This window comes from Ambystoma mexicanum, chromosome 7q (genome assembly GCF_040938575.1).
Source record: "Ambystoma mexicanum isolate Mex_15411 chromosome 7q, UKY_AmexF1_1, whole genome shotgun sequence".
NCBI lineage: Eukaryota > Metazoa > Chordata > Amphibia > Caudata > Ambystomatidae > Ambystoma > Ambystoma mexicanum.
In genome coordinates this window covers 8097967-8122424 of record NC_090941.1, presented here as the reverse complement: position 1 = coordinate 8122424, position 24458 = coordinate 8097967, and the positions used below count along the sequence as shown (strand labels likewise).

Below are 24458 nucleotides of genomic sequence, written 5' to 3'. Positions count from 1 at the left end.
GTAACATGATGGATGCGAATAACACCTCCGTTTTGGAGAACAGCCGATACTTGTCTGGTACTTCATTCAATAGCTTAGATTCCTCTTCAGATAGGTAATTTGATCTCCTTTTCTCTCTTTGGAGTGACCACCTTCTTCTCTGTGTCTCTGAGGCCTGGGGTGGAGGTTGTCATGGCTGTGCTGCGGCAGAAGTTGGTGCTATCAATAAATGTGCTTCAAGAACTATGTAGTGTTGCCCGTGAGCCTGTGCCCCTCCAGGAAGGCGGGAGGTGCAGATATGCCTAGTGGCCGCACACCCAGTACATGTCCATCAATGCTGCGGTACCCTTGTTTATATCTGGAATATACAGAGTCTTGTTGCACCTATTGTTGCTTCCCACAGGGACGCTGCCAAGTCCTTGGAAACACAGTTGATACTCTTCTTGTGGTTGCACTTTCACTGGAATTTCTCTAGTTTCAAGCCATGTTAGCTTTGGGTTATACGTATCTTAGATTCTAATTGTAATTGTTTGTTTACAGTGCTTATACACAGGTGGAGCGCTTCAAGGCGGGAAGGGAACAAGGGAATACAGTAATTATTCTTAGACCTTGAAGTTTCTGAATGATCTAAACAGAAAACTAGCATACTAAGCCTGATGTCATTTCTCCTAGTGCAAGTACATGAAGTGTTAACAGTTGCGACCAAGCTGGGGGGGTTGGGGGGCAGGACAGACTAACATTGCTAGTCCTTGTACATTTAGGTCATGCAAGCGTACAGACGGAGGTGCGAGGAAGGGGCCTTGGGAGGGAGGGGAGCAAGGGCGTCCAGTACAAAGAGGCCCTGGGTTAAGTGCAGAGAGGTTGCATCACTCATGGAGCGTAAGCTAATAGTGCAGTAATGCTGAGCATAGTGCAGTGGCCCGGAGTCAAGTGCAACGACTAGTGGGGGACCTGGGACCTGTAAGGCTCTGTAGGTGTACCAGGCAACCAGTCACCAAAAACTGAAACAGAGTTAGGGAGGAGGAGGTGGAGTAGGAGTAGGAGGAGGTAGGAGGGTGGAGAGAAAAAGAACAGAGGTTAGCAGGAGAGAGGGGGAGAGAAGGAGGATGAGAAGAGGAAGGTCTTGAGGAGTGTATGGAACTTGAGGTGCTCTGGCTCAAGACTGAGAGAAGCGGGGAGGCTGTTCGAGAGGGAGGCACCTGCAGAGAATAAATATCTACCTCCAAATCTGTTTGTGGAAGCGGCTCACCCACAGAGAGTTGGAGGAGGATGAGCGGAGGACTTGAGGGAGAGTATTTAGGAAGATAGCATTGTAGATTGCATAATCCACAAGGCTTTCTGGGGCTGGGGCATGCTGAGGATCTTGAACTTCATCCTTGCAGCCACAGGGAGCCAGTGGAGTGATTTCAGCACCAGAGAGATAAGGATAAGTCTTGTGGTTCTGTTCTGGATGAGTTTTAGACGACAGAGGGTATAAGTAGGAAGATTGAGAAAGAGGCTGTTGCAATAGTCCAGCATAGAGAGAACCAGGGCTTTCGAGGTGGTGAGCCTCTTGTGGAAGGTGAGAAAAGGTAGAATACCTCTGAGGAGGTGCAGTCGGTAGTGGGACTTTTTGGAGATATCTGAGATGTGCGAAGAGAAGGAGACAGTGGAGTCGAAGATGACCCCAAGTTTTTTTGCCTCATTGGTAGGTGGGGGTGCAGGGCCAAGGGAGGCCAGCCAGTGTGAGAGTAGGAAAGTAGGAGCAGGGGTCCCAATGAGGACGATCTCTGTCTTACTGGCATTCAGGCAGAAATCATTACCAGCACACCAGGACTGAATTGTGGATAGACAGTCAGGGATGAGCGAGGAGGAGACTGAGGGTAGCCTGAAAGAGAGCTGCATGTCATCCGCATAACACTGAAAGTTAGAGGTAAAGGAAGAGATGCTGTGGGAAAGGGGGCCAGTAATGAATATTGAATATTGAAGAACCAGGGGGACAGGTTAGATCCCTGGGGGACACCACAAGTAGAGAGAGTGATAGAGGAGAGAAAGGACCCAAGATGGTGGCACATTTACTGTTCAAGTCCCATATTACTTCATCAAACCCCATCAGCCCCCCAGGCTGAACAACTCACTACTGCTTCTTGCCATCTGTCTGCTATGAACAGTACACCTTCCATCTTCAGAAGTAGACGTGGCTTGCAATGTGGGTCTTTGCTAGTTTTGGCACATTTCGCTTAATCTCTGCTCATCGCAACAAGTGACCTTGGAACAAGCTGCAGACCAGACATAGCGCTAGATGGACTAAGCACTGAGCCTCTAGTGTTATCGTATCTTGAGGCACTAGCATTTTGGGTTCTCTCGACAGATGGGGGATTAAGGAGCAGACATGACAGCTTCCGTTTACCCTCTGTTTCCTTATTGAGCTCATTTATCAATACCACACATTGTTAAATTCTGGATAGCGCGCTGCCACTGTATGTACTCCAGTTCCTCTGTATTCATCATATTCCCTTCTGTCATCCACCTCCCTTTTTACTCTGCGTGATCAATCTTATTGTTTGTACATACATGAATTCACGAGTGTTGCTGTTCACCGGCATGGTTTCTCCCCCAAACATGTTCCTCCCACGTTCACACATCCACCTCTATTACACACCCCTTTACATGCCTTAACCATGTAACATTGTCACTTATATACATAGTAAATACCAGAAGTAAAGTAAACAAAGCACTATGTACAATATCTTATGACAGTGATGACGTTCTTCTGTGTGTGTGTGTGTGTGTGTGTGTGTGTGTGTGTGTGTGTGTGTGTGTGTGTGTGTGTGTGTGTGTGTGTGTGTGTGTGTGTCTGTCTGTACTTGCAAGATAAAAATATGTGGTTTTGGAAAAGAACTGTACATGTGTATCAGTGCGGTAATAACACCATTCCAACCGGCTCTCAACATGTTATAGCAGCTAACCATGCTTTTGCAGAGAGAGAGAAGATAATTGTGGATGCAAACCTTTTCAAAAAGTATACCTACAATTTGCTGTAAATATAAAGTTCAACAATATACACAGGGTAATATTGAGCAGTTAATCCTGCAAAATATACTTTTTATGTACATTTCATTGTAGCCTGGAATTTATAATGACCATCATATTTTTATGCAATTCATCAGATGCGACAGGAAGTGCGGTATGGGGGGACCGCCGCACATCGGAAAGGTGTACCCAATATCTCAACTCATTTACCTTGACCGCAAATGGAGTGGCATATACTACAGTAAAGGATCCATTATAACATGGCTCACTCCGGACACAGTTTCACTCAAACACATGGTCTCCATGGGCCAGTTGCAGATTTGGTGAGCTCGCAGAAACCGATGCACTACTGTTGTCATCCTCCATTTGCCGTGGTGCTATCTGTTGAGAAATGAGCTTGTTTGAACGCATAAGGACAGCCAAGTAATTGTTACATTCGTCCCCCAAGATAGACGCAGCCCTGGGAGCATCTGAAGTACCCCAAACTGGATATACTGGCATATGCATCTTCCGGCCCTTTATGGTATCATGTGGGGATAGATGGTGATCCTAACAGGGCTGCTTCCGCATGCTGAAAAGGACCAATGGCAAACAGTAAGTCCCAATTCTTCTTGAGGGTAACATGTAGCCTAGAAAGTTTAGCCTTTAAGAGGCTGTTCATTCGCTCGACCACACCCAGTGTCTTTGGGGATGATAAATAGAACACAACTTGTACTTTATTCCCAATAGAGCTGTTATCTCTTGGACCAGCTCATTGAGGAAGTGTGTGCCATTATCAGACCTTAATACCGCACACACTCCCCATCAGGAATACACTTGCTGCATGAGAAATGTGGCAGCACTTTTGGCGTCTGGATGTGAACATGGACTAGCCTCAACCCAACAGTTGAAAGGGCACACAACTACTATTAAGTATCTGAATGTATTTCACCATTCTTCCAAGTGAGCATAGTCAATATGAAGCTCGCGGAATGGCCCAATAAGGCGAGGCAAATTTCCTCCTGGCATCTGCAATGTTTGCCCAGTATTGTAAGCCTGACATACAGGGCATTTAGAAACAAACATGTTTAATCACTCTTGCATGTTGAGCATGTACCAATTGTCTTGTATGTCAGTGGCAATGTGCTGCTTCAACACATGAGAATGAAAGTGTAATTGCTCAAATGCAACAATCACCAGCTCATGGGGCATTACTTTCTTACCAGTGATTCCCTGCCTCCAAAGGGTACCACAGCGTTTCTCCATGAGTTAGTGGGATTTTGTTATTGGGTTTAGTTCTGAAGGGTGGTTCTGCCTGGATAGGGTCAGCTATGCTCTGGCCTGGCAGTGGATCTGGAATCTTGCAGGATGAATATGAAATGTCTGGATACGCAGGAGCTGGACAATTCAGAACAGTGTGTGTTTTGTCTCTGTAAGCTTCCCCCTTTTATAAGGCGGTGTTAGGGAGAATTCTCTGTTTAGACTGAATTTCCTAACCTAGTGAGTCCCCCAGCAGCTTTGCTGGATTTTTGGGGTTTATTTTTTTCTCCTGCCAAGAGTGAGACTCTTTTACCCTCACTCTTGGACATGATTTGAGTGTGTTTCTTTGATTCTAGATGTGTTTAATGGACTATGGGGTCTTTTACTCCATAGGGCTTCATGTGTTTTTGTGATGTGTGTTACACAGCACCCTCAGTGCAGTAACACAGGGGTGTCATAGTGACTCCCCAGTATAGACTCCATACCCTGGGACTGACTACTGTCTCCCAGGGTCTGTAAAGTCACCATTGACTTTACTAGTCTTAAATTCTGAACAGAACCAGTACAAACCATCATATTGTGGATGTACTGGCTGGGGCAATTCGATTGCCCCGGGGTCTGTTAGTCGAGGGGGGCACGTCTCCGTCCCCCCTGATCGAGTTTTGGCTTGTGGCAGTGGATACTACCTTTTATATTCAACCGCGAGGCTACTATCTTTATTTATTTAATTACGATAGCCTCGAACATACCGCCGGTTTATTTAATTAATATTAATTCTCCGGTTGGTGTTTTTTGACAAAACTCGGTTCTAAAATGGTGTTTGTGTTCTCTTCTGTGACTACGACCCAAGTCGAGCCCTTTGTTCCACTTTTTGGCGGGCTTGTCCACAGAAGCCCTCCAAAGTGGTGCCACTCTGTCTGGGGTACTTAGGAGGGGTGGAGGGGGATTTAGGCACCCTGGACTGAGTTGCCTAGGCAACTCAAGTCGCACTCCGTCCTGATTGGCCCAAGTGGTGAGCCGGCCGGCTCACCACTTAGCATGTTTGAGTGACAGCTAGGCTGAGGGAATGGGGGTTTTCTGCATAAAAGCAGGGCTTTGGGGACTGGAACTTCAGAAGTCGCCACAGGACCTAAGAATCCGACGAGGGAGAAGCTGAGCCGACCTGCCACGACGACACCACCGGTGGATCCCTGCTGGACCGTCTCACCACTTTTCCCAACGACAGAGGAGATCTCCCGCCGGAGAGCCTTCTTCCTTTGACTGGTGGGGATAACCAGTTTCACCGTCTTTTCGCCTTCCCGACGTATCTCGTGGCCGCCTTGCCTGTGCCAAGCACCCCGGCAACCTGGATACCACGTTTTACCACGACCGCGAATTAAAAGGTAATACTTTAACCGGAAAACTCTGTGGCTGGTTTCTTCCCTGGCAGTGCAACGATCTTCACCTTTCCTCCAAGTCGAGATCTTCTCTTCCCCTGGACGATGACGAAACTTGCAACCGCTGCCAGGAACAACTGCCACCGCTGGAGGATCCTTCCCACTTAAGGTACCGTGTCCCGCCCGGCTTCCCTTGCCACCGACTGTACGGGGTAGATTTAGCCCCCGGCTTTCGAACCTGGTTTAGCCTGGGACACCCTGGCTAAACTTTTCTGAGCCTCTCTAAACTCTTTTCAAACTCTCTGCAAGTCTCTCAAAGCCTAGTGTAACTGTGTGATCTTGGGAGCATTTGTGCTCTGCTCTCTCTAAGAGAGGGCCTAGCCTATGGACTTTGGCTCACAAGTGACTTTTGCTCTTCTGCCTTGCTAAAAGTGTTCCTAAATCTTAGAGTGGCGTATCTTCACATATTCTGTCTTTTTCCCTGGGTACACCCCCTTTCGGCGCCGCCGTTTCGCCGCGGCAAGTTGGCCGCAGCGGCCAGTTCGCTGCGCCCATTTCGGCGCGGGAGCCTTTCTGGCGCCGCCGATTTGGCGCGAGGGACGTTTGGACGTGGCTGACATTGCAGCCACGTCTAAACTTCCTCACGCCAAATTTGAAAGCATTTATTTTCAAATGCAGCACGTTGACAGGAACTGTGCCTGACAACGTGTTGCATTTGAAAATAATTTGGGGTCACTGGGATATCAATCCTCTCGAGTTTGACATGGAGAAATTCACTCTTTCAAACTCTGTGAGATCCCTATTGGCTGCCGCTCTATTACACGGCTGAAAAGCCCAGTGCCGCAGCTGCCAGTAATGGTAGCGTTCCCTCTCTTCTCCCATGATTCGAATGTCTGGATTTGCTCCTTATTAAACAGGTGTACCAGAAATGCAAACCCTCCCACCCTCCAAGCTGCGAAGGACCCCCTTCATACGCTGGATGGAAATCGGTATTACCATGTATGGGAGTGGCTGGGAACGGAAACGAGAACAAGCCCTGCCTGATGACTGCCCCATCCCACACATGGGTGGACGTCCTCAAAGGCAGCAGCTCCTACATGCATAATGGCCACCTTGTCCTAGGAGGCCATGGCATATACCGCACCGGTTTACCCACTACCTCTTCCTCCAATCAGTACCACCCTTTAATTGTGTTCGGGTTGACCCAGTCATGTAGCACTCTCAGCTGGGCAGCCTGGTAGTCGCGCTTCAGATTTGGAAGCACAAGCCCACCCCTCTCCCTCGGTCTGTAAAGGGTGACCCTGGCAATCCTCGCCCTCCCTCCCTAACAAACAATGGACTTAAGGTCTTGCTGCTCTCTTCACAAGGCCTGGGGGGTACCACCACCGGCAGTGTTTGGAAGAGATATTGAATCCTCGGTAGAATATTCATCTTAATCGAGGCAATCCTTCCAAACCACGATAGTGTGTGTGGGTTCCAAGTCTGCAAATCTGCTCTGATAGCTGAAAACAGCTTTGGGAAGTTGGCCTAGTATAGCTCCTCGCACCGTGGCATGATTTGAACCCCAAGGTATTTGAGTGACTCCTTTGCCCAACGGAGCAGGGTCGACCTCTGTACGTTTTCTTTGACATCCTGGCTGCAGTTAATATTAAGTGCCTCGCTTTTGTCCAGATTAACCTTGACGCCTCCTGCCTCACCACCCCCTCCTCCCCCCACCCCCATCTGTGGCTAGTCCAATGGCCCCTTGCGCCAAAATTCTTTACAAATGCGGCACATTGACAGGTACAGTGCCTGTTAATGTGCTGCATTTGCAAAGCATGAACCACCGCGCCTGGGACGTTTATCCCAGCGGGTGGCATGGCCAGCTGCTAAATGCTGGCTTTTAGCAGCTAGCAAAAATTCCAAAGTTTCATTCTCTGCAAATGCGGCACGTTGACAGGTACAGTGCCTGTTAACGTGCTGCATTAGCAAAGCATGAACCACCGCACCTGGGACGTTTATCCCAGCGGGTGGCATGGCCAGCTGCTAAATGCCGACATTTAGCTACTGGCCCGAAAAGTAAAGCGCCAAATGAGCGCAAGAAAGAAATTAAATTATAGATCTGTGCAGTCTTGAACTCTGGCTCTCCGAAGTTCAACCTGCAACACCTAACCACTAGGCCAAAGGCAGTACAATGATGTAACATCACCTAGTTTCATATTTAGCTTGTAGAAGACTGAGCTCCCCCCAAAAATAAATAAATAAATAAACAGGAAGCAAGTGGATATTTCTTTATTTACTTTTTTAATATTGTTTGCATCTGTAAAGCACATATAAGTACATGTACACCGAGTATATGTGCATAATATTTTTAGGAACACTACATTATATGAATTAATGTATAAACATAAATAGATATTTGTCTACCAGTGCAAGGGCCCACACTGATCCATTTTTTGGTTCCTACCTGGAGGGAAAAGGTCTGAAGGGGTGGGAGGGGCTGCTACTTTGCTGGACTGTACTGGGCCAATGAGGTACTAATGAGGCCTTTTCCCGCCACTGCCATGGCAGTATTTAGGGAGGCTTGGTGCACTGACATGTTGTTCTTTAGTCTGCTGCACTGACTGGGCTGTGACAGTGTCTGAAGGCCTGAGCAAAAACCTTCCCCCAACTTGTCTCCAGGAGAATGGCCGGCGTACTTTCCAAGCGTGGCAAGCGGAAGTTTCTCCATGAGGGTTACCAGTATATCTTCGATAGACACAGCACCGACCGGTCAAAGATATTCTGGCGCTGTGAGGAAAAAGGCGAATGCAAAGCACGCCTACACACAGCAACGCTGGATGACCAGGTGTTGAGTAGGATGCATGAGCATAGCCATGGCAGTGATGCCGCAAAAGGGGAAGTCTGCCGCATCCTATCAGGGATCAAGGAGCGGGCGGTGGGGACAGTGGAGTCGCCAGCGTCGATCATCAATGTAGCCCTGCAGGGGACTTCAACAGCCGTGCAAGGGAAGATGCCAAGGAAGGACGCAATTCGCAAGGTGATCCAGAGGTGTCGCAATTCAACCCACGGGGTACCACCTCAACCACAACACCGAGCGGCAATCAGGATACCAGAAGCCTACAGGGTCTACCATGCCACACCAAATCAGCAGGAACGCTTTCTCCTTTGGGATTCGGGGGAGAATGATGAGAACCGCATTCTCATATTTGGCCGTGAGTCGCACAGGGAATGGGCTGGTCAAATGGAGAAGTTGTATGTGGATGGAACATTCAGCCTGGGTCCAGCGCTCTTTGCGCAGATTTATGTACTGATGGCAGAGCGGGGAGGATTTGTGCTGCCGGTCCTCTATGTCTTGCTGCCCAACAAGGAAAGGGGCACTTACCAGCGCATGTTTGAGGCGGTCAAAGACATGTGGCCTAATCTTGATCCGGCATCCATTTCAATTGATTTTGAACAGGCTGCCATTGGGGCTGCAAGAGCAACATTTCCAGGCGCGCAATTACATGGCTGCCTCTTTCACCTAGCCCGCAATGTCCGCAAGAAGGTCGCTGCTGGAGGTCTGCTCCCAAGGTACAACAATGAACTGGAATTCGCACCGCCAGCACGCATGATCATTGCGCTTGCCTTTGTGCCAATTCAAGACCTGGACAGAGCCGTGGTCATAATGGACAACGCAATGCCTGAAGAGTTGGTGCCAGTCCTGCGCTGGGTCGAGGACAATTACATGGGCCGCCAGAACCTGACCGTAGCCGCCGCCGCGCTGTGTTCCCACCAGAGATGTGGTCGGTGTACGAAAGAATTCGCCTGGACCAGGCACGAACTAACAACTTTGCGGAAGCTGCTCACCGCAGGATGCAGGCTGAGTTTGGCATGGACCACCCTACTCTGTGGAAATTTGTAGATGGGGTATGGTTCATACAAAAGGGCAGAGACCAACTGTACGAGGAATACATTCGTGGCGAATTCCCACCTGCAAAGCGCAAGAGATACCTGGACCAGAGCAGGAGGGTGCAGAACATTGTGGCGAGTTATGGAGAGCGTGATGTTTTGGGGTACCTCCGCGGTCTTGCCCACAATTTTTTAATGGAGTAGAGACAGATGTATTTCCCGCTACTTTAAGGTGTTTGTGCACATTGCAATAATAAACATCTCATCCGTGCATTCCTGTGTTGTCGAAATTTCATTGAGGTGTTTTTTTTTTATCTGTGTGCCATTTCTTGAAGTGCCCTGGCCAGTGAGACTTTGGGTTTTGGGTTTTGCGTATCCCTCCCTCTTGTATTTGTAAATTCGCTGGAGGTAGTGGCCTTGCGTTATGTTCTCTACCCCAGAGTCTTGCAGGCCATGGTTTGTGGATAAACTGAACCTTTCTTTAATTTCCCCTTTTAAATAAAAATAATGTGATATTTTGCAAATAGAATAGCCCAGCCATGAACCATGGCCTGCAAGATTGTGAGGCTTGGAACTTAACCACAAGACCAAACTGGCCTTGTGCCTGGGGCAGCAAAAGTTACATATTTAACTCCTATGATTGAACAGTCTAATAAAAAAATAATAAAGCATTTGGGCAATTCACAATAAAAAAGAACCCCCTGCCCACTACCACCTCCCCCTCCCACCACCTGCCAGCTACCACCTCTAACCCCCTGCCAGCTACCACCTCCCACCTCCCACCCCCTCCCACCACCTGCCACCTCCCCCCTCCCACCACCTGCCAACTACCACCTATAACCCCCTGTCAGCTACCACCTCTCTCCTCCACCCCCTGCCCACTACCACCTCCCTCCTCCCACCACCTGCCAGATACCACCTCTAACCCCCTATCAGCTCTCTCCTCCACCCCCGCAAGATGCCACGAACCCCCTGCCCACTACCACCTCTCGCCTCCCACCACCTGCCCACTACCACCTGTAACCCCCTGCCAGCTACCACCTCTAACCCCCTGCCAGCTACCACCTCCCCCCTCCCACCCCCTGCCCACTACCACCTCCCCCCTCCCACCACCTGCCCACTACCACCTGTAACCCCCTGTCAGATACCACCTCTCCCCTCCACCCCCCGCAAGATGCCACGAACCACCTGCCCACTACCACCTCTCTCCCCATGCAAGGGATTCGCTGGAGGTAGTGGCCTTGCGGTAAGTTCTCTACCCCAGAGTCTTGCAGGCCATGGTTTGTGGATAAACTGAACCTTTCTTTAATTTCCCCTTTTAAATAAAAATAATGTGATATTTTGCAAATACAATCAAATTAAATGCTTTAGCCCAGCCACGAACCATGGCCTGCAAGATTGTGAGGCTTGGAACTTAACCACAAGACCAAACTGGCCTTGTGCCTGGGGCAGCAAAAGTTACATATTTAACTCCCATGATTGAACAGTCTAAGAAAAAAAATAATAATAAAGCATTTGATATGATATGATAGTTTATTTATATAGCGCCTATACACAATGTGTTTCATGGCGCTATATAAATAAACTATCATATCAAATGCTGTATTATTTTTTTTGGGCAATTCACAATAAAAAATACTGAACGATGCAAAACAATGACAATTCCCACCCCCCCCCCCCCCCCCAAGCCCCGTGCCAAAACATCCCTTCGCCCAAATGTCGCAGCGCCGAACTGGACGCGCCAAATTGGGCGCGCCCAATTGTCTCCTGTGCCGAATCGGTCGCGGCGAATCGGCCCGCGCCGAACTGACCGCGCCTAATCGTCCTGCTCCGTTTTTCCCTCCCTTCTTCATGAACTTGTTGGAGTGCCATCTTTAGTTAAGCACTCACCTCTGTATGAAAATAAGTGGTGTTAACTAAGACTTCTCTGATAAGGAACAAGGGTTGTATATATTATAATAGTAACTGTGTGTAGAGTGTTTTACGATAAGAGTGCTGGAGTGTTTCAAACAGTGTGTTTTTAAATAAATAATTATGTACTTTGATACCAAAGCTCTGGTCAGTGTTTGCTTGTATTGTTGTATCTGAGTGCCTATTGTATATACTTTGCATACTGGCTAACTCTCCTTGAGAGAAGTCTGACTGCTCAGCCACAGCTACCAGGTAAATCTGGGTGGTGCAGACTGCTACCAAGTGGGTTTACTGCTAACACATGTAGTCCTAAATCTTTTGCAGTGTTCCCAAAGGGAACTGCACAGGTTTCTGCCTAACAGGCAGGGGCAGGCTTTGGTTGGTCATGCCTCTAAACAACTGGATTGGTCAGGGTTTATGGTTACCGCCTTCCTGTCAGCCGGTTGGACTTTAGAGACATGACATTTGTTTTATGATGTGGGTTTACTATGCCTAGGCCCTACCACAGTTAATTTTGCCAAAAGATCAGTTATGACATACATTGCAAATGTTTACAGTTGTGGTGCTTTCGCAAATAATATAGGCAAATTACATATTCCACACAGAGCATAATATTCCCACTCCCAAGTTTGTAGGACTTTGTTTCGTCCTTCTAATAATCTTTTGCCATTTTCAGTGGGAAATAATTTACCTAAAATTCTATAATTCTATACATGTACACCTACTATCACAAAGCATGTTAGTATTACATTTCAAGTGGCACCATATACCCTTTCCTCATAATTTGATTTACAGTTTCTGCCATTTCTGTCCCCAACATGCTAGTGAAAGCTACCACGTCTTAATTTAATGACACAAAAATTGCATTCAAACTGTAAAACCTTTGCATTACTGCGTTGTCCGGTTGCAAAAATAGCAGTCTTAAACTTTATTAATTAAAATAGTCTTTTGAGCCAGATGGGCTGGCCTTTGTCTTCCAAATATGCTCATTTCTTTCCAGGCCACAACCAAATGTCAGTTTAGCCCAGTGTGCTTTGGAGTTTGTCTTTGAAGCTTTTCACCACTGCTACTAGAGTGGGCCGCGATAGGGCATATATCAGTCTGTTTAGCAAAGCAGGGTGCTGCAAAGGGGACCCATCTGCTCTTTTAAATCCCCTCCTCTTCCATCGAGCCAATCCGGAATGTACAGTGGTAGTGGCATACGTCACTCTGCACTCCTGTGATGCTTCCAGGACATCTATTAATGCAATTGGTTCTGCTAACTGTGCCGAATAATGCATGGGTAACCTTTTTGTATTAGTGTCTCATACAATCCTTCTACTAGGTGAACCACAGCTGCACCCATATGCCTCCTCCCTGTGTCTTGGTCAATCGTTGCCGACCCATCAACAAAAAACAACTCTCCCTCGTCCAGGGCATAGTCGCATGAATTTGGGGGGGGTTGTCTGGTCCCTAATAAGTCACACGGTCATGTACCTCATCTTCGTCAGTGATGTCTTCTGTCAGGAGGGTTGATGGGTTCACTGTTTTGCATTGTACTATGTGGATATTGGGACTGGACAGTATAATCTCATATGCTGATGCTCGCTGCCTAGTCAGGGTCGATTTGGACTTTTGTAAAATAGCAAAGACTGCATGCTCTACATACAGCCTCACTAAACCCCCTTCTCTATGGCAAATGGTGCGGCAGCAAGTGCCTGATCGCACGGGAACTGTCCCTGCATTACAGAGTCCAGCATGCCACTAAAATAGGCCATGGAACTGTGGCCCATAGTGCTCTTTTGTGTCAGCAAAACACTGTCATCTTCCCATCAGAGTGCGAAAAAATATAAAAGCCCTGTGTGTAGTCGGGTTTAGCTGATACTGGGGCTGTGGCAATTACCTCTTTTAACTCTTGGAAACTAGTGAGAATGTCCTCTGTCCATGTGATAGTACTCTCTTTTGCGCCTCTTTCAGTGCCTGTAACAACAGTCGTGTAGTTGTAAATCCAGGCCCTGCAGTAATTACATAGCCCCAAAAACTTCTAATGTCTTTTACTGTCACTGGCTGGGGTGTGCTGCACACTGCAGCTAGGCGTTCTGGTGTTATCTTCTTCCCATGAATAGAAATAGGCTGAATAAGGTACAACTCTTCCTCCTGGCAATAACTACAGTTTGGCTCTGTCCACCTTGTATCCCTTGTCAGCCAACAAATGCAATATAGTGATAGAATCAGTTCTGCACTGGTGTTCGTTTTAGTGTTGCAGGGTGAATTGGAAGGTACAATGTACAATAATGCCTTGGTGTAAGAGTGCAATAATGGTGTCATTTATTCCCTCTTCAGCTTCGTTTGACAATGGATACTGTTTCACTCGGGGCCACACTGCAGCTGGTTTAAGGGTAATTTGTATTGGGGCAATGCTGCACAGAACCCCAACATCGTGAGGATTCGTTGTCAATAAAACATCTGGGACCTGTGCCAAATTTTCTTGGGTGAAAGATGGGACGCTTCCTGCCACAAACATGGGACATGGGGATAATGGACCTTTATTTCACAGGGGACACATAAAGCCAATACTATCCCCCCCTTGTCATCTTTGCCTTCAAACAGGGCAGAGTCAGTCAGTTCCTTCAGGCTTTGTCGGGTCTATACATAACATAGTGCGTCACTGCCCACCATCAGGGTCAACCATCGGAACAATTCTTGTTTTCGACACCAACACTCCTTCAATGTCCAACATAAGAATCGTCCATGCAATGTGTTCTTTGGGCAAAGAAGGCCTGAAAATAAAATATGAGGGAATTCTCCAATATCCATTTCCTACGCATGGGATTACATTTAACAACACTCTTACTATGTAGATAAATAAATCTGGGTGTACCGGAACCCCTCGGCCCGCAAACTCACTCCCTAAGGCATGAATAATCACCATAGCTCTTATATGGCACATCCCCAGGGCTGAACACACCACCCATTTTTCTGTCTCGTCCCAACAGGTTGACAGGAAGGTTTCCAAAAACAGCAAGGGGGCCGGCACTGTCTTGACCCCCACTTTGATGGCCAATGTTTCGGTAAAAGGAACTGATTTCACTGCCCCAGGGAAGCCCTGCTTGTCCATAATCCCTCCTGCTAAAGGGAACTTTCCCTCCTTAATGCATGATTTGGTAGTGCCTGTATCCACCATGAAAATAAAGGGGCTATCAACTTGCCCACCAAGGGTTCCTCTTCTGGGTCGGCAGTGAATGACAGGAGTGGGAAAGCAAGAACACTCTCTGGGCTGTCATAATCGTGATAGGTGTTAGTCACTGGGAAAAGGAAAGGGTTCCCCCCAGCATGCTTGTTCCCTGATAGTACGTAACCGTACCATTAGGGACCATATTGCTATTAGGTATTTGAGGCTCCAGTGGCGGAATGAGCAGCATGTACTGCCTGGCTGCTGGGGGCTGGTGGTCGCAGCTGTGGGAAAGCTGGAGGTGGTGCAACTTGGGCAGGTGGTTGTGGAGCACCATACTGCACTCCGGTGGGGGCCAGAGGCATAGGGCAAATGATAGGAAGCTGATGCTCCCAGAGCATATGGGGGTATGTGGTCATACCCTCCACCGAAACTGTTTTCGGAACTCCCGTGAAAAATGTCCTATTTCCCCACATGTCCAACACTGCCCCATACTCCCCCCGCCCCATCTGTCGAAATCCTCCTCTTCCCCCTCTCCGGCTCATACATCCCATCTCCCCCTCTGATATCCTCTCTGGGGCCATCCTTGACATTGGGGCTGAAACCCACAATTCCAGTCGTATCATCCTGTCCATGCAGGGGCTGTTCTGACATCTGCCTGTACCGTTCTGTTCTCTGTCTGTGCGTCTTGTAATTCTGTCACCACGGCTCCTTCCACTGCTTTTTTTGCTAGCTTCTTTTCTCTCAATCGTTTACAGTGATGTATGATTATAGATTGTATTTCCGCCCATCCCTTCACGTCTATCTCCACAAAATAGAAACAGGGAATTGACTGATCAAATTATTCCCCTGTTTCTGCCCTCCACATCTATTGAGCTTGTAAAATATACTGGGCAGGGTCTTAGTCGTCTTCTATGGTGCACTGCATGATTGACTGAAGATCGGGTGTATCTGGGTAAGCGCGGTGCAAGGTAGCCCATTTTTGTGCCCTGATATCATTAAAAAGGGTGTCCATCCCCGAATCGCAAGCCTGGGTACCCCGCCTCACCCGCATTATGTCTGCCTGATCTCCCAATATAGCAACTAATGAGCTTTTTAAATCGGCCACGGCCAAGGTGTAACCCCTGCAGTTTGTTTCTGAAACATGTAGATCCATTTCCCGGCCCCCTCAGTGAGAGACAGCAGAGCTTTTATTAAATTGTTTTATCCATGTGCGGCCACGGAATATACTGAGCCCTGCCTGGTCCTTTATGCAATAAGGGGAACTTTGTGCCATCACCTTCTTTAGCCTCCCTTTCTCAACCATTTGGCCCTTTGCCACTGCCACTCACCCCAAGCTAGTCAGCCTGGGTCCCCATAAGCTCTCCACTCTGGGCGATCTCATGGACGGGGCCTCCTCATCCCCTACTTAGTCCACTGTGTCCCACTCTTCCTCCGCCATGTCCCCTTCTCTCTCGTCCTTGGACCGGATTTGTATAACCTGATGCTGCCCGTTTGGGGGTAACATCCCAACGGTGTGCTTATGGGTCCTGATGACCTTTTGTTCCATGTATATTGCAGTTACTAGGCCAGAGGCCTCTGTACTGGTCGGGCTGTGGGGCCACAAACTGTTGTGGGACCAGTAATGTATTTGCCTGACTTGTTGGTACTTCCTCCGGATCTTCTACCATCTTTCACAACACTTCAATCTATTCTTCAGCTTTTTTCCCTTGTATTTGGATACTAAAAACGTGTACACATGGCTCAAGACCTATATGTTATTGGTTCCCTGCTCGGGCATGGATTGAAACAGCCCTCTGTTTGTCTAGGGCACCCACTTTTTGTGATACTACCAAAATGTTTTTCTTCATACTGTGGTAGAGCAGAACACATATACTCTAGCGGGGTAGCCGGTGCTATTCTGAGCACTCCTTCCCCCACCTCCCACACACAGTTATCGCTTTTCTTTGCCCCCTCCCCAAAACTGCTCTTTTTATCTGAGGTCCGAACCCGCTGCACCTCGATTTCCCAGTTGCCACAACCCTGTCAATCACGCTTCCTGAGTTTGGATACTTTCTCTCAGTAGTTTGTTTCCACTAACTTCCTACTTGACTAATTTCTCTTTCTCATTAGGTTTCCCGTTCCTGATACTTCGCTGCCGTCCCTCCCGGTTTACTTTCAAACCACTCTCACAACACAGGCAGACACCGTAGATGCAGACACATTAGCTCGTTCATCTGACATTGCTCTCGGCTCGCAGCTGTTTCTTTCACTTCACATTTTCCTTCCGGCAGAACCGAAAGTAATTTCCACATCCCTTCAAGGCCAATCCACTCGCCTGCTCGGATGGTTTCACGGAGTGACAACTTCTTGCCAACCAGGTGGGCTTTGCCTTTTTTTCTCTATCTCGTTTCTGCCCATCTCGCAGAGGAGCTAATTTCTCCCCATTTCCTCTGCAGTTGGAGGACTGAGACTTCTGGGCACCGCTGACTCCCTTCCAGAACACTTGCAAAAAGACGCAAAGGGAGCACTGATCGCTCTCTTCAGGAGGGGTCTCACTAAAGATCTAAAGGAGGAGGTATCTCGAGTTCCCCGTCCCGATAATCTGGCCGATGTGATGTTGACCATGCAGTTAGATTATTGGCTTCAGGAGAGATTAACGGGAAGGAGAAGTGGAAGAACAGTCAAGTATCGCCACAAACCCTCCACTATCTCTTCTCGTCCTTCAGTTGAGGAAGAACCCATGCACTTAGGAGTATCCCGAGGACCCCTCTCCACTGAGGAACTTAACCAGCGACAAACCCAGGGTTTATGCATGTACTGCGGTTCAACGGACCATCTAGTTAGGCAAAGCCCTGTGGCACCCCCTAGGAGACAGGGAAACGCAGAAGCCCAGTAGTAGGCAAACCGTGATCCAGGATTCCCTGAGATCAATTCTCTCCTCTAACAGTTCTGTCACAACTGAGGCCCTGATTATGGTTCTATCAGTCAAATTGCTTCTGGGAGACCGAGAATTACATCATGTCCCCGCTCTGGTCGACTGTGGCGCTGCTGGTAATTTTATTGACGACCAGTGGGTCGCAAGCAAGGGAATCACCCGCACCACTAAAGATATCTCAATTCCTGTGGAAAGCGTGGACGGAAGTCCTCTCACCTCCTATCCTATTCGTCTTTAGACCATACCCGTACATATGTGTATTGCTTCTCATGAGGAAGTCATTAGTTTTCAATATGATTAAGGCTGCACACTATCCTATCATTTTACGTTTACCTTGATTACTCCAGCATAACCCCTTTTTCAATTGGACAGCTAGAACTTTATTTGTAGGATCTAAGTTATCTCACTGTCCGACACAAGGTTCTATGGGTTTACACACCTCTCTGACCGGCCCAAGGCTCCATACTAACACCACCATCCTGAGTCTTGTGCACAGTATTCCTAAAACCTACTCATCCTACCAGGAGTTATTTTCCTCTCCAAGGTATTCTGAACTCCCTCCTCATCGAAGGGATCACTGTAGAATTGAATTGCAACCCGAGCAACTTATTCCCTTTGGGAGAATGTACATCCTGTCACAAAAGGAAAAGGCGGTACCCAAGAAGTATCTCCAGACCCACCTACAAAACGGTTTAATCACGGAATCCACCTCCCCTGCAGGGGCATCGCTCTTCTTTATTCCGAAGAAAAACACTGAAGAACGTTGCCCCTGCATAGATTTCAGAGGACTTAAGATCACCATCCCGATCGGTACCCCATGCCCCTGATTCGGATATCCTTGTGGCGGTAAAAGGGGCCACAATCTATACCAAATTAGATCTACGAGGGACATATCACCTCATCTGAATCCAAGCTGGGTACGAATGGAAAACAGCGTTCCGCACCCACTTTGTACATTAAGAGTATTGAGTAATGCCATTTGGCTTGTCTAATGCCCCGGCTATTTTTCAGAGGTTCATGGACCATCTCTTTGCGGATGTATCATTAAACTTTGTGGTGGTTTATCTGGACGATATTTTGGCATTGTCAGCTAAAGAATCTGACCACATCCGACACGTCCAATTGGTATTGTCTCGATTGCAGGAGAATCATCTTTATTGTAAGCTAGAGACATGTGTATTCAGTCAACCCCAAGTCAACTATTTAGGGTATGTGTTGTCTGCTAAAGGCATCTCGATGGATCCAACCAAGGACTCTGCAGTCAGAGATTGGCCCTCCCCAACCACCGTCAAAGAGATCTAGCACTTCTCCAGCATGGGGTCTGGCATGGATTCACATGCTCATGAATATTCCCCATCGTCAGGCTGGGAATCCTCAGTAAAGAAAAAATCTGGTCAGTTTCGTTTCTGATCTGTCTTTCTTAGTAGTAACCAATCACTGATCTCTGGGTCATACTGCCCCCAGCCAATGACTGCCCTCTCCCTAAGCCCCGCCTCTGGCCAGCATCCTCAAATTTTTACCGCACGCTCAAGTGTTGGGAGTCCTCGTGTTTAGCTCTTGAGTCTTTTACTGCGTTTTCACATTTTTTCAGGAGAATTTCTCATTTTTTAGGTTTAATCGAGCCTCAAGCTCCACCGTTTCTACTTCCGATAATGGGGACCCGTTTCGGAATTCTTCTACGCCTCTCAAGGGTGAAGTTTTCGTCGAGTTTACACTTCTTGGAGGATTCCGGAAGATCTGCGGCCTACCTCAAGACATGGCCCAGGACAAAGGGCGCTCGACGCCCGGATCCAAGCTGTTCAGGAACTGTCCTTGATGCGGATTATATAACGTTTTCAAGGAGGACGAGCATTCGCGATGTCTCTACTGCCTCCATGGGGACAAGACACACGGGGAGAAGGACTGTGCGTTCTGCAAGAACCTTTTGGAACGGACCAAACAAGATTGTCGTTCCCGCCTCGCCACCTTGATGGAGAAGGGCACAGCAAGTGAGAAGGCGAAGAAGCCTGAGCGGGCTTCTAAGTCCTTTGAGGGCGCCCCGGCGACGGGGGCCCAACAGAAGGCCAAGCACCGCGAGTCCGCGGGCTCCGGGAGCGCCGAAAGGTCGGGCTTGTCGGTTGCCAAGCAGGGCGCTAATTCCCCGGCACGTTCGATCACGAGCCAGCGCTCTGGGTCAGGGAAGAGGAAGTCCGAGAACCTGGGTAGTCCGCTGGAGCGGACCCGGTCGATCTCTAAGGGGGAGCGAGGAGTTGACCCTCCCCACAAGGCGAAGGCCCAGGACGCACCTAAGGTGGTGAGGGCCTTGATCCACCCGGCTAAGGCCTCTACCGAAGTGGTCTCTGCGACCCTGGCAGAGCCGGCTGAGACTACGCCAATGGAAATGGCCTCTGGGCCCAGAGTATCCCTGCCCCCGCAGAGGGAATCCTCTTTCCAGCCCATCGCTAAGACCCCCGTGAAGCCCCTGGCTGAAAAAGAGGGGGGGGCGGTGGCCGTTACAGACTCGGAATCAGCCTCTGAGGAGGAACTGGTGGAGACCGAGAGGGGCCTCAACGAAAGGTCCATAGGCCTCAACGAGAGGTTCATAAACCTCAACGAGGTTCGAGAAGGTTCGATCCCAGGGGATGGTCCCTGCTGACGTGATCGATGATAGCAACGAGGACGACGAACAGGGCCCACTGAAGCGGCCATCCCGTCCGTCGCAGCCATTGCCCGAGCCCCAGGATAGCTCGGCAGCCATTTTGTTGGCAATCCAATCCTTATGTACCGAGATAAGGACGAGATTACCACGAACCCCGATGGAGGAGCCAGAACCAGGCCTGTCGGGAAGCCCTCCAAACAAGCGGAGGAGAGTCCACCCCGCTCCGCCCTTCGTGCCTGCGAGACCGGTGGACCCCTCATCCCCCTCGGCGACGGATACGGCGACGGGGACAGACGACGACGGCGGCGATGACACAGAGGACATTCCGTTGTCACCCCACCGCGGGCGTCCCCAGCCGACGAGGTTGGCTCTTTCCACGCCATGATAACCAGGGCATCCAAGCTCTTCCAGCTCTGCCCTGAAGAACAGAAAAAGGAGGGGTTTCTGTACCAGCGACGAGAGGCTAAGAGGAAGACGGTCCTCGCGGTGCCTTTACTCGACGACATCTGGGACGAGGGGCTTGCTGTCCTCAAGAACCCTGCCACGACACCCGTCAAGAGGGACAGGTACGAGAAGAAGTACTGAGTCCCCGATGCCGCCCCCTTGTGCCTCAGGGCCCAGCCCACGATGGACTCGGTCGTCTCGGCAGCGGCTAAGAAGGCGGCAGCGGGTGAGGTGGCTTCAACTTCCACCTCCCTGCTGGACAGCGAGGGTAAGAAGTTGGATTCCATGGGACGAGTCATTTCGTTGTCGACGACGATTAAGGCGGCCAATGGCTTAGCGATCGTGGCCCGCTACGACAGGGAGCTCTGGTTCAAGATAGCTCCCTTGCTAGATTTCCTGCCTGATGACAAAAGGGCAGAGGCCCTAGAAATTCTGCAGGAGGGCGAGGTGGCATCGGATCACGCCATTACGGTGGCAACGGACATTGCCGATACCAGATTTCGCCAACTGGGCAACAGAGTTTGCCTCCGACGACGAGGATGGCTCAAGGCGACAGACTTTCGCCAGGACGTCCAGACCAGAGTGTTGGACATGCCGTTCGACGGCAACAACCTCCTTGGTAAGGCAGTGGATGAGTCTCTACAGGCCATCAAGACCAACTCGGAGACGGCCCGGGTCCTTGGGGTGCTTCAGCAGCGACGGCCCTTTAGGAGCTCTGGAGGCAGACAAGGTGCCTCCAAAGTATCCAGCGGTGGCTCCTCCACCTACCGCCAGGCGGCCCGCTCCTCTTCCCAGGAGGCCTACAGAGGTCGCGGCAAACAAGGGGGTTCCCGCCGTCGTCGCCAAGGCGGCAAAGCCGCCTCCAAGCAAGACTGACCCGGCCGTGTTGTCGGGCCCCCACCGAAGCACCCCGGTGGGAGGCCGGCTGACGAAGTTCGTCAGCGTGTGGGAGTCCATCTCCACCGACCGTTGGGTGTTGGACACCCTGGCCAACGGGCACTCGCTGGAATTCCAAAAGAAGTGCCCTTGCATTCCTCCCGTGGCCAGGAAGGAAAATCACATCTCTCAACTGCTGTTTGAGGTCAGGGCGATGCTCAAGAAAGGTGCCATCGAGCTCTTCCCCAGAAGGCTCCAGGGCTCCGGAGTGTACTGAAGGTACTTCCTCGTCAGGAAGAAGACAGGCGGTTGGCGCCCCATCCTGGACCTGCGCCGCTTAAACAAGTACATCAAGGCGCACAAATTTAGGATGGTCACCCTCCAGCACGTGCTGGGACAGCTGGAGGAAGGCGACTTCCTATCGTCGCTGGACTTGGAGGATGCTTACTTCCACATCCCCATTCTAAGAAAGCACAGGAAGTTCCTCAGGTACGTGGTTCAAGGACGGCACTACCAATTCAGAGCCCTACTGTTCGGATTAAAGTCGGCACCCAGGGTTTTCACCAAGTGCCTGGCACCAGTGGCGGCGCGGCTGCGCCTGCAGGGGATCCACATCTACCCCTACCTGGACGACTGGCTAATCCGGGCAAGGTCAAGGGAACTCGCCGTCGATCATACGGCGAGGACCGTCCGGTTGCTCACAGAGCTGGTGTTCTCCATCAACTACCCCAAATCCCTCCTGGTTCCGTCGCAAGTAGCCCTGTTTTTGGGGGTGAAGCTCGATACAGTGGAGCAATTGGCCTCCCCTTCAGAGGAGAGGACCAAAACCATCCTGGGCAAGGTACGGCGACTGTTGGCCACGGACGTGGCCAGGGTGAGGTCTATCAAGTCCCTTCTCGGGATGATGTCCTCATGCATCTACCTTTGCAGACTTCGGATGCGTCCGCTACAGGAGTTCCTCGACGCCTGCTGGTTTCAGGCGGGGGGCTGCTTTGAGGACAGGATCCCCCTCGACGAGGAGTTCTGTCGGGCGATCCTATGGTGGGTAACCCAGGCTCACCTCACGACGGCACAGACTTTCAAACCCCGGCGTTTCAGGAGACGGTGACTACGGACGCCTCTCTGGAGGGTTGGGGGGCCCACACCGGAGATCTCCACGCAAGAGGCCTTTGGCATCCAGAGGAGAGGTCTCTTCACATCAACATCTTGGAGCTCCGTGCAGTGCTCTTGGCGCTCAAGTCGTTCCTCCCGTCCCTCAAGGACAAAGTGGTGAGGATCTTCACCGACAACACCACCACGATGTTCTACATACGGAAGCAGGGGGGCACCAGATCCCCAGCCCTTTCCAAGGAGGCCCAGGATCTGTGGCACTGGGCCGTCGCCCAGGGGATGTTTCTGGTTCCCATCCACCTGGCAGGAATAAAAAACACCATCGCCGACTCACTCAGCAGGGAGCTACGCTCGTGCCACGAGTGGGAACTGCGCCAGGACCAAGTGGATCGACTCTTCCAACGATGGGGCAAACCGCAGATGGACCTGTTCGCGACGGCGACGAACTCCAAGTGCCAGAGGTTCGCCAGCAGGTTCCCCCAGCCGAGGAGCATGGGCGATGCTTTCTCGTTCCCTTGGGACGGCCTGTTTCTATACGCGTTCCCTCCATTGCCGTTGCTGCTCCGCTTCATCAACCAGCTCAAGAAATCCAGGTGCAGGATGATCCTCGTCGCACCGGCGTGGCCGAGGCAGATATGGTTCCCAAACCTTCTGGATTTGTCAACGTCCCCACCAGTCAGGCTGCCGGCAGACGCTGATCTTCTCTCCAGAGAAGGAGGCGCCATTCTACACCACGACCCACAGTCGCTGAACTTGCAGACCTGGCTCCTGCAGCACTAGAGTTTGGAGGGTTAGATATCCCGGCTGATTGCAGAGAGATTCTTGCAAAGGCCAGGGCGTCCTCAACTCTCAAGTGTTACGGTCATAAATGGAAGAGGTTCTCTGTCTGGTGCCGTGCACAGAAGATTAACCCTCTGCGGATTACGGCCCCTCAAGTGCTGCCATACTTACTGTCGCTGGCCAAAGCTGGACTGGCTCACGCCTCCATAAAAATACATCTGGGTGCCATCTCTCGATATGCCAGGCTACGGGATGGGCGTCCTTGTGGTCTCATCGCCTGGTAAAGGAATTTATGAAGGGACTATTCTGATCATTCCCGCCGGTGAAGGCCCCTGCCCCAGCGTGGGAACTTAATGTGGTGCTGACCAGGCTCATGGAGGCCCCATTCGAGCCTATGCATTCGGCGCCTTTGAAGTTCCTGTCATGGAAGACAGCGTTCCTCGTGGCCATCACCTCTGCACGACGAGTAGGAGAGATTCAGGCCCTATCTTGCAAGCCTCCATACTTGACTTTTCGTGACACGAGGGTGGTGCTGAGGACGCACCCCTCCTTCATGCCCAAGGTGCCGTCGGACTTCCACCTCAACGAGCCCTTGGTGTTACCAGTTTTCTTTCCGTCGCCTTCGACGCCGGCCGAGAGGACTTTGCACTCGCTGGATGTAGCTAGAGCGCTCAAGTTCTACGTGGGCTGCACAAAGATTTTTCGGAAGACGTCACAACTGTTTGTGAACTTTGGGTCTGTGAATCAAGGGAAGGCTCTCTCGATGACTTCCATTTCCATATGGCTCTCCGGCTGCATCATGCATTGTCACCGGTTGGCAAACCGACCGCTGCCCGGCCGTCCGAGAGCGCATTCGACCAGAGCGTTCGCTGCTTCCACAGCGTTCCTGTCTGGTGTGCCCCTGCTGGACATCTGCAGGGCTGCTACGTGGAGGTCGACGCACACCTTCACAAGATTCTACTGCGTCGATCGGGACTCCAGGGAGGAGTCCAGGGTCGGCCAAGCAGTGCTGCGCAACCTGTTCGCTTAAGGTGAGCCTGGTGAGGAGGTAAGAGATGCTTAATGTTGGGTTGTTGTATTGCTTAATGTTGAGCCTGTTGCCACCTTCCGTGGTTGTGCATGTGTATACTGCTATGTATTCTTTTGTTCATGAGC

At 50.2% G+C, this 24458-nt stretch overlaps 1 protein-coding gene across 4 annotated transcripts in view; it reads left to right on the top strand.

The window, feature by feature from the left end:
• Positions 1–24458, top strand: part of GABRR3 (gamma-aminobutyric acid type A receptor subunit rho3) — a 2040413-nt gene that overhangs the window by 1733782 nt on the left and 282173 nt on the right. The window lies entirely within an intron of this gene.